The 8,724-nt window shown below is 32.6% G+C and overlaps 1 long non-coding RNA gene across 1 annotated transcript in view; it reads right to left on the bottom strand.

Annotated features, from left to right (window-relative positions):
- Positions 1–2,480, bottom strand: part of LOC108977021 — a 15,577-nt gene extending 13,097 nt beyond the window's left edge. Inside the window, exon 1 of the long non-coding RNA XR_001994002.1 lies at positions 2,321–2,480. This is a non-coding gene — a long non-coding RNA (uncharacterized LOC108977021). The remainder of the gene's footprint in view (positions 1–2,320) is intronic.
- Positions 2,481–8,724: the final 6,244 nt, after the last annotated feature.

Here is an 8,724-nt window from a genome sequence, read left to right as displayed (position 1 = left end):
ACTCAAAGTACACAAATTGATCTAATCTAATTAATTTACAGCAAAATAAAAAAATATGTAAATGACGGATAATGAAATCTCGATTATCACTTTATCATGCGAGAGTATAAAATGTTCGGTGACACCCGAACTTAGCCCTTCCGTACTTGTTTTATCCTTTTTTATACATATGTATAGCCACACAAGCTCCATTGGTATCCGACCAAAGAGATTTTTACTTTAACGCTTTATAATCTTAAGATCCCAATGTAAACACTTTTGAAGTAAAAGAAAACATTTTGTTATACAAGCAAAAAGTTTGTATTTCCGGAGTGGGTGCCAAAGAGTAAGTGGTAAAATATCTATGGTCCTTCGAGCCATTCTGAATTGCACAATCATGAAAAACTTAAAAGGTTTTAACTCAAAATATAAAAACCAAAAAGTTAAAATATTAAAGGGAAAATATGGTGACAAAAAATATATAAATAATATGGGAGAGCGCAAGTGTGAAAACATATAAACCTAAGTGCAGTGAAACAGAAAATGCATACAAATATGTATACAGTGCACGAAAATTGGAAATGAGAAGAGTGGAAAAGAATATATGTGTACCGAAGCTAAATACCCACAGTTGCATTTCTGTTAGTAACTATGTGTTCAGTTTGTATGGAAGCTATATGCTATAGTAATCTGTTCTGAAATTTTTTTTCGGACATTATGTAAAAATCAAATGTAAAAGTTATCTATACAAGAACTTGATTCCGATCTTTCAGTTTGTATGGCAGCTATATGCTATAGTTAACCGATCTGAACAATTTCTTCGGAGATAACATTATTGTCTTAGAAAATAATCTATTCCAAATTTCGTGAATATATCTTGTCAAATGTGAAAGTTTTCCTTACAAGAACTTGATTCCGATCATTCATTTTGTATGGCGGCTATATGCTATAGTGGTCTGATATCGGCAGTTCCGACAAATGAGCAGCTTTTTGAAGAGAAAATGACGTTTGCAAAATTTCAAAATGATATCTTAAAAACTGAGGGACTAGTTCATATATACAGAAAGACAGACAGACGGACAGACAGTCGGACATGGCTAAATCGACTCAGCTCGACATACTGATCATGTATATATGTATATACTTTATAGGGTCTCCGACCCTTCCTTCTGTGTGTTACAAACTTCGTGACAAACTTAATAAACTAAATATATACATACATACATACATACACTTCTGCTTGCACAATTAAGCCACATAAACGTTATGGTATACAAATTCATAAAAGTTGACTTTTATTGATAAATAAAAAACAGGAGCACAAATTTAAAAGGAATTTCTTAAGCTTTATTGTATTCATAGTTTTAAAGCTAAATTGTTGGTTGTTAACTCGGCTATAATCGCGTAAGCGGTGACTACGCCAATCAAGAAGAAGAAGGTTTAAAGGGGAACTTGAGACCCACTATCTAATAAAGTACGCGTCTTTACAATTCTTCCATCATGGCCTTTTATATTCGCAATCACTTTTTAATCTATCATTTTTGGTATTTTTAATGATTGTGCTTTTCGCTTTAGAAGTTTTAACTTTGTGGACTTTACATTCCTTTATATTGTGCCCTGTTTTAAGACATTTGGTGCATAATTGCATCAATTGCATTCCCTTCATGATTCAAAAACGACTGTATTGAATTTAAGGTAGGTATTTCCTTAGCCTTTTTAAGGGAGTTTTCTTACCTAAGTCTTAAATTGTTGTCTAATTTTCGCACAAGCGTATAATTTAAGAAGGCTTGTAATAAATTATCTGCAGACAAGCTGAGACTTTGCAATGCTTGTGTACATTCAGAAATTTTTTCTTGAAGTTTTCGTACACTAAAAGCAGTCTCATCACTGCTGGTGCATCCAAATTTTGTTTGAAAAAAGTATTTGCCAGTTTAATTCGCAGTCTTCAATATATATTTTTTTATTATTCTGTTAATAAGGCATTCTATTTTCCTGGAAGCACTATTTTCATGAATTATAGCGATCAATTCGCTTAACTTTGTGTACGCTGTCAAATAAAGCATACCCACCGTCCCTTCCACGTCATTTTTAAAATAATTAACTTCTTTGTTTTTGGGATATTTGGACAATTCTAAATTGTTGCGTTGAAACTCTGACCATTTTTTATCCAAACTATCTTGGAGTTTTCCATATACCCTAAATATTCATTTATATCCATACTCATGGTCTTAGAATGAAGTTTTTGCAGTTCTTCTACTAATTTAATTTGGTTCACCATTTTCCGAAAAACAAAATTAATAATTTTATATGAATTAAATAAAAAAATTAAAAATGTTCTTACCTTGGTAGAATGTGGTGTGGCTGTAAATTTGGATATAAATTTTTTTTAATTCACTTCGTTTTGGTTGTTTTTTATTTTTGTAAACACTCTTTTTATTTTCACAGCACTCCCGTGTTTCAAAACTACGGGGTCACCAAAATTCTTAAATAATTACGCGAAGAGTTCGGTTATAAAACTGTACTCATCTCTGGTTGCCCAGAGCTCCTTTATTTATAGATTTTCTTATTCTAACTCATGTATGCACCACATGCAGAGTACATATACATATCTTAATCCTAATCTACTGTACATACCGACAGTATGTACACATATCTTAAGCATAAGTGTTCTCAACGGAATACACAACTATTTCTTATCTATTATTAGCATAATTTGCGATCCTGTTGGTTGCATGCATTAAATATGAAGCACGTATGCATTTATATGCAGTACGTGTGCACTCAACAGTTAACAAACAAACATATTTACTTAAGATAACATATTGACCTAAGATATGCATTTAGGCAATTGAATACAAATGTGCATGTGCTCTTGAAAACAATCCCATACCTTGTAGCATAAACAATACCGGAAATGAACATTTATTACACTGTTGATTGAAATATTTGTACATACATATTTATATTTACGACTGTATTTTTATGTGTTAGCGATAATGCATATAATATTTGAAATATGATATCCGTCTCTATACAGATTTACAAGAATATCTCATTTACAAATGTAGCCGTTAAGAACTGTTCAGAAATCTAAACAACCCTCGTCCTGGAAGCAGGCGAACCTTTTCGATCATGACTTGCGCGTAATCAATATCAGCGGACGTTTTACGTTTCTCTTCGGTGCTGAGCAACATATATAAAAAATTGTTTTTTCGAGTGTCCTTTTCTTATACTTTTTATACTTATCATACAACATCCATTGGTATCCGACCAGGGAATCCATCAATTTTCACATTTGTTCATACATACAATGTCACTCATACAAATCAAGATTTCTTTCATGATGGTGGATACAAAATAAAATATCTTCTATCATATAAATTTTACATTTATATAATGGAAAATAACATTCGTATTTGTTGTGGATGAGCTGAAATAAATGCATCTTTAAGTGTGTCCCAATGTGCATTATCCTCCAACAAATGCAAGAGTTCTCATACTTAACGATATGTTTGACATAAGTGGCCGTTAACTGTTCTCAATTCTTGAAATGATTCTGGGACATTAACGTTAACTAATAACAATCGCAAATGTAAACACTTAGCATTGTTTGGATGTACTGTATATATTCTGCCAATTGGCTCTGTTTGGAAAATGCCAGGATGGCCATCGACTGCTTCTCCTTGTTTTCGTCTTTGAAATTTGTTCGAAGACACATTCCATGTGTAATACTAAGACACTTTAGAATATAACAAATTCATTGCAAATTTATCAGTTTGGCATAATTTGAAAAGTGGTCAAAGTAGTCGCTGGTGGTTGTGCTGCCAATACATTTGCTTCATTAAAATAAACAAGTTAGCCATTTTTAAGATGCACAGCCAAAAGAACAACCACAGGGTGTTTTTCGCTTCTCAACTTCATTAGTACTAATATAGTGTCCCACTTGACACTGAATAATTTCATCATTTCTACTACCACCATCAACACCGAAAACAACCATATCCCTCCTTTTACTTATATACTTGCAAATGGACTTGGATTTGACTAAATTACAATACTCCATATTATTGTACATGAGCATTGAATATTTTTGATAATAACGGACAATACGCAACAACCGAACGATTATCAACTTCGACGTCTTGGTTATGTAAATAGATTGTTGCCGTTTTGCCATTATCATTATGTGATCTACGTCGATACAATGGATATCCCTCATTTGAGGTTATTTTATCTGAAGTTAATTGCCTTAGGTATTGTTTCAACACTTTGATCAGGAATTTCACTCCGTTGAACGACCAAGAGGAGAAGGAGCGTATGGAATCTCCACCCCACGTAGCGAAAAGAAGAAACGACTGGCGCATTGTTGTTAACTCGGCTATGATCGCGTAAGCGGTGTCTACGCCAGTAAAGGAGAGCCAATTTAATATATTATATATATGTATGTTAGTGAGTTACATATACAAATAACATAACCAAACTACAAACAGTAAAGATGATAAATTTGCTGTGTTTTTTAATGAAATAAATAGAACAACCGTAAATCAATAAAATTGTAATATGATAACATTTCCTTTTCTATTGCAAAAATCAACTTAAATGATACAAAAGAAAATCACTTTGTTTGCAATATTTCCGAGAATCTGAATAAACTATTAAGTTATGAGGTTATTACCTTAATCAGCATTTAAGTAAATATGATTTATAAGCAATAATTCATTGCCATATTAACTCCAATGATTACAATTAGTAAAGTGAAAGTTTAGTTTGATTCCAATATCCAAACCACCGGGTTTAATCTTTAGGGTTAATTCGGTATTAACTTGTTTAAAAACGCTTGAACGCGACTTCGAAAATTCGTGTGGTAATCCCCTTTGTTGCCATTGAATGGAGTACATATGGCAACGAATCTCTCCCAATCCAGATAATTTAACAATTAAATAGATAAGTACTTCAAATTTTTGCCGAAAAACGGGTGCTGAAATGTCATGACCATCAGTTGTCAATTATATTTTAAATCATAAGCAAATGCTCGAAATTCTTGTAAGAATCATTTGAAAATTTAATTTCTTCAAAAAAAAAAACAGAAAAACAAAAAAAAACAGTAAAAACAATTAAGGAAGGGCTAAGTTCGGGTGTCACCGAACATTTTATACTCTCGCATGATAAAGTTATAATCGAGATTTCAGGCTCTCGCATGATAAAGTTATTATCGAGATTTCAGGCGTGGTTGTGAACCGATTTCACCCATATTTCGTACACGTCATCAGGGTATCAAGAAAATACTATATACCGAACTTCCTTGAAATCGGTTGAGAACTTCCTGAGATATGGTTTTTGGTCCATAAGTGGGCGACGCCAAGCCCATTTTCAATTTTTAAAATAAAGCCTGGATGCAGCGTCCTCTGACATTTCTTCCGTAAAATTTAATGTTTCTGACGTTTTTTGTTAGTCGGTTAATGCACTTTTAGTGATTTCCAACATAACCTTTATATGGGAGGTGGGCGTGGTTATTATCCGATTTCTTCCATTTTTGAACTGTATATGGAAATGCCTAAAAGAAACGACTCTATACAGGTTGGTTGACATAGCTATAGTAGTTTTCGAGATGTGTACAAAAAAGTTAGTAAGGGGCGGGGCCATGCCCACTTTTCCAAAAGCATTACGTAAAAATATGCCCCTCACTAATGCGATCCTTTGTGCAAAATGTCATTTTAATATCTTTATTTATGGCTTAGTTATGACTCTTTATAGGTTTTCGGTTTCCGCCATTTTGTGGGCGTGGCAGTGGCCCGATTTTGCCCATCTTCGAACTTAACCTTCTTATGGAGCCAAGAAATACATGTACAAGTTTCATCATGATATCTCAATTTTTACTCACCCTGACCACTTTGGTATATATAACCCTATATCTGACTCTTTTAGTTTTAGGACTTACAAACAACCATTATGTGAACAAAACTATAATACTCTCTTTAGCAACTTTGTTGCGAGAGTATAAAAATTGAGAAAACCTCACATCTATATATTTATATGTATAAAAGAAAGTCGTGTTAATTATACCATTTATAACTGAACTTTGGTTTGGAGGTGGCTTTGAACCAGGGTACGGACATAGGACATACATTGTTCAAAATTCAAGTAAAAATTATTTGAAACTTTTAGTAATTCAAAAATAAAGAAATTATTAAAAATTTGCATATCCATACATGCTAATATTATGAGTCATAATGATTTTGCTCCTAAACCTGGAAGTTTTTTTGAGGACGAACCCGTCAGATATATTTAATATCGCAAGAAAAAATGCCATTGACATTTTCATTGCGGATACTTTGCTAGATTATAGGCGAAGTACGCAAATGCATTCATAACAAACCAAACGCGATATCTACCATAAAAATAAAGCGATATAACTGGAGTGTTGATATAAAGGTCTATTATATATTAATTTGAAATATTTTCGAAGCATTGCACAGGGCAGTGCAATATTTAAACGGGATCGATGAAGTATGTGTATACTTTCAAACTGATCCTTCCTAAAAAATAATAAAATTGCTAAACATTGCATCCCAAAAGACTGCAGGTTTTTCTTTAGAATTATCATAAGAAATTGTTCTATTTATGATTTTATTTGAGACGATTGTTGTTTTTGTAGAACAATGTTTGTAGTTTTTGCGGGTGACATTTTTATATGTGGACTAGCAGCCCGTCCCGGCTTCGCATGCGAGCATGCATACATACATATGTGTACACATGTGAATATGTCACCAACAAAAAATTGAAGCATTGTTCTACAAAAACAACACTTGCTTAAATAGCAGAAGCATCAAAAGTCAACTTGGCAGCCGAATTGGCGAAGCCCAAATGTAGTAACTTTACAACAAAAACAATTTCATTCATAAACGCAGGCGCAAATTCTACAAGCGATCTCGCTTCATTCATAAAAACAGACGCCGTAACATCTCCCCTGCCTGCATGCCTTTGCCTACAAGCGTCTTTTCGCCACGATGGCAAAAGTTAAAAATCATAAATTGAACAACTTTCTGATGCTTCTTCACAGAAAGAAGTCAGAAAAGTGGCAACAACGGAGTTGTTGACTTATAATATTTGTCCATTCTAAAATATTTTTCCGTGACTCGCAAAAATCTGCGGTGATATGATGCAAGCTCATACAAGTTATCGGGCTTTTTGCTAGAGCTCCGAAAAAAAGTGGTTTTATTTTATTTGGGTCCGAATGACCTTCTTTATTGAACTTTAAATTGCAACAGACTTACATATTCTTTCTTAAGCTAAAAATAACCTTAATCGACCTGTCCCGTAACTTGTTAGTTCTGTGGAATTGCACCTTTGCGGCTCGTGGCAGATGTTCGCTTCCTATTGTTGAAGAAAATATTACTGTCAGCTATAACTTTATTTCTGATTGCGAAATATTAGCTCAGCTATATTTGTTATTAAAATATTGGCGTCAGCTATAATTATGAATATGTTTCATGTTAACAAACGTCCCCGTTTGTTCGCTGCATTTGATTTGCCAGAGTTATTGACCCTTCTAGTGTTGGTATTTCAGGTGTTTTGACTTCATTATGATCGTTCAGATTAACATTTACATGGAAATTTGATAGCTCTGTTATACTTGCTTTGCATTTATTTTTTAAACTCAAAATGGTGATAATTACGATTATGCACATCATGCAGATGATTATGAGCGAAAAATTGGTAATTAAAGCTGCATTACTATTATATTCCTTACATTTGTTCCTTATACCAAATATTTTATTATTTTTACACGCTATTACATTTTCAAATAGAATCTTATTAATATTCCTTTTTATTTTTAGTGGTTTTATCATAATTGATTCACAAAGATCTTTATTAGATAACGGTATTCCAATAATGTATAGTAACATAGTTTCATTTGATGCAAGTTTAACATTTGCTAATTCGATAGATTCTTCAATATTATTTAGTGTAAAGTTATTTTTTCCATAGTGTATATTTTAATATATTTAGTTCTTCATTTGACAAAATATAAGAATTAACTATGCCGGCTTTTGCCCAATGTATTGCATAGTCTATATTAATTATCTCATCTTTTATTATACATATTTAATTTCAATAGCAATATTATGTTGTACAACTTCATTTGTTTGTACTTCTTTTAAAATTTTATTTGATATTGTAGAAATATTATTTATTCTGTCGAAAATTACTTTATTGATTGTTATTTGTTCGTTATTATTTTCAATTATATTATWAATATGATTTTCTAGTATTATTAAGACGTCGTGGTCAGGATTTCCCGCAATCCATTTCCAGACTGTTCCTAATTCGTTTACTGATTTCCAAAATCTCTTTGGTTTTAGTCTATTTAGTCTGTGTCAGTTTTAGTTCATTAATGAGGATAGGAAGGAGTGGGTTTTCTTCTTTAACTTTAGTTCTAATTGAATTACTTAAATTGTTTAGTGCGTTCTGGTATTCGTCTATGTCCACTTTGTGTATCAGTCGGAATGTTCCTGTTTGAATTTTTACTAGTCCTGTACTAAATGTGGCTAGTCGTGAGTTTGTATAGACTATTATCCTAAAATCAGCGTACACCAAATGTACGAAAAATCTGAAAAATTAAAATAAAGAATGATATGTAGCTAGGTCTTGATATTGCTTTTGTGTACTGTTCGTCCTTTCTCTGTGATAACGACACTGGATTTGTCTTCTTTTACAATTTCTTTTCTGTATCTTGCTGTTAGT

This window comes from Bactrocera latifrons, unplaced genomic scaffold (genome assembly GCF_001853355.1).
Source record: "Bactrocera latifrons isolate USDA-ARS-PBARC rearing strain unplaced genomic scaffold, ASM185335v1 scaffold_822, whole genome shotgun sequence".
NCBI classification, from domain to species: Eukaryota; Metazoa; Arthropoda; class Insecta; order Diptera; family Tephritidae; genus Bactrocera; species Bactrocera latifrons.
The sequence above is the reverse complement of the archived record's forward strand: the minus strand, read 5'-3'. Positions and strand labels throughout refer to the sequence as shown.